The 1,576-nt window shown below is 43.8% G+C and overlaps 1 non-coding gene across 1 annotated transcript; it reads left to right on the plus strand.

Moving 5' to 3' along the window:
* The first annotated feature begins 997 nt into the window (after positions 1-997).
* LOC140808567 (small nucleolar RNA R71) lies at positions 998-1,103 on the plus strand. Its single transcript, XR_012112983.1, has one exon. It is a non-coding gene; the product is annotated as a small nucleolar RNA R71 (small nucleolar RNA).
* Positions 1,104-1,576: the final 473 nt, after the last annotated feature.

The raw sequence follows: 1,576 nt of genomic DNA on the forward strand, positions 1-1,576 counted from the left end.
CATTAAAGCATCGGGGAAGGGAATATTGATATGCAATTTTTTAAACACCTCGAGAAACTTACCGAATTGTGCATCTAGTTTTGCTTTTTTCAATGCAGCAGGAAAAGGAGGAGGTATAACAATTTTAGGTTGTGCAGTGGGTGCTGGTGTGGAGTTAGAAGACTTACCTTTTGATGTCTCAGTCGGTTCATCCGGTATTTGAATTTTTTCCTTTCCCTTCGACTCCAAAATTATCCCACTCTTCAACTCAATGGCCTTCACTTGCTCTTTTGGATTAGTCTCGGTATTACTTGGCAAGGTGCTCGGCTCTCTACTTGCTATCATCTTGGCCAACTGTCCAATTTGATTCTCGAGCCCTTTTATCGATGCATCTTGGTTTTGAAGTCTAGTTTCATTTGATGAAATAAACTTAGACATCATTTGCTCCAAGTTGGACTTTTCTTCTCTAGGAGGATCGGATCTGTACATCGGTTGTTTCCCATATTGTTGTCCTCCTTGCGGTCTATTCTGACTGTTTTAACCGCCCCATGAGAAGTTGGGATGTTGCCTCCACCCCGGATTGTATGTGTTCGAATAAGGGTCATGCCTTGGGCGGTTTTGGACTCCCACTTGGTTCACTGGTGCCTCATTTTTCACATAGAATGGATTGTCATCTTGACAGTCCTTCGCATAGTGTTCCCCTCCACACTTTTCACAGAATATTTCTTGAAGACGCATCGCCATGCCACCCACATTCAAGCCGTCTATTTTCCTGTTTAAAGCATCAAGTTGTGCAGTAATAGCAGAAAAATCAGTTACCTGGTGTACTCCTGCACTCTTCCGTTGGTTGTTTCTTTCAGATTGAGGATGATAGCTGCTAGCAGCCATCTCCTCTAACAATTCATATCCTTCCTCCGCGGTCTTTCTCAACAGGTTTCCACAAGCAGCCGCATCTATCATAGTACAGTTAAGAGTAAGCAAACCATAATAAAATGTTTGAACGACTAACCCAAGTGGTAACTCGTGATGTGGGCATATTTGTAGTAGATCCTTGAAGCGTTCCCATGCCTCATATAGAGATTCCTGATCAAATTGAGCAAATGTTGTAATGTCTGCCCGCAGCTTCATGGTCTTGGAGGGAGGGAAGTATTTGATGAGAAAAGCTTTCGCCATGTCGTCCCACGTAGCGATCGAACCTACAGGCAAACAATTTAACCACGCTTTAGCTTTATCACGTAAGGAGAAGGGAAATAAACGCAACCTAACAGCATCATCAGAAACTCCATTGAATTTAAAAGTATCGCAAATTTCAAGAAAATCTGCGATGTGCGTGTTTTGGTCATCCATTGCAGTTCCTCCAAATTGGACCGTGTTCTGAATCATCTGGATTATGGCTGACTTGATTTCGAAGTGATTCGCCCGCACGATAGGCCTCACAATGCTAGGGCGTGCACCCTCCAAAGAAGGCTGGGCATACTCCAGCATTGGTATGCGACGCGGTATCTCAACTTGTCTATTGTCACGCTGTTCCTCTCCACGTTCTTGCTCGTGTCTTTCCATCAGTTCTTTAAGTCTTTGTTGTTGTCTTCGCCTTCGG

The sequence above is a fragment of the Primulina eburnea genome, chromosome 12 (genome assembly GCF_022965805.1).
Source record: "Primulina eburnea isolate SZY01 chromosome 12, ASM2296580v1, whole genome shotgun sequence".
Classification (NCBI taxonomy): Eukaryota; Viridiplantae; Streptophyta; class Magnoliopsida; order Lamiales; family Gesneriaceae; genus Primulina; species Primulina eburnea.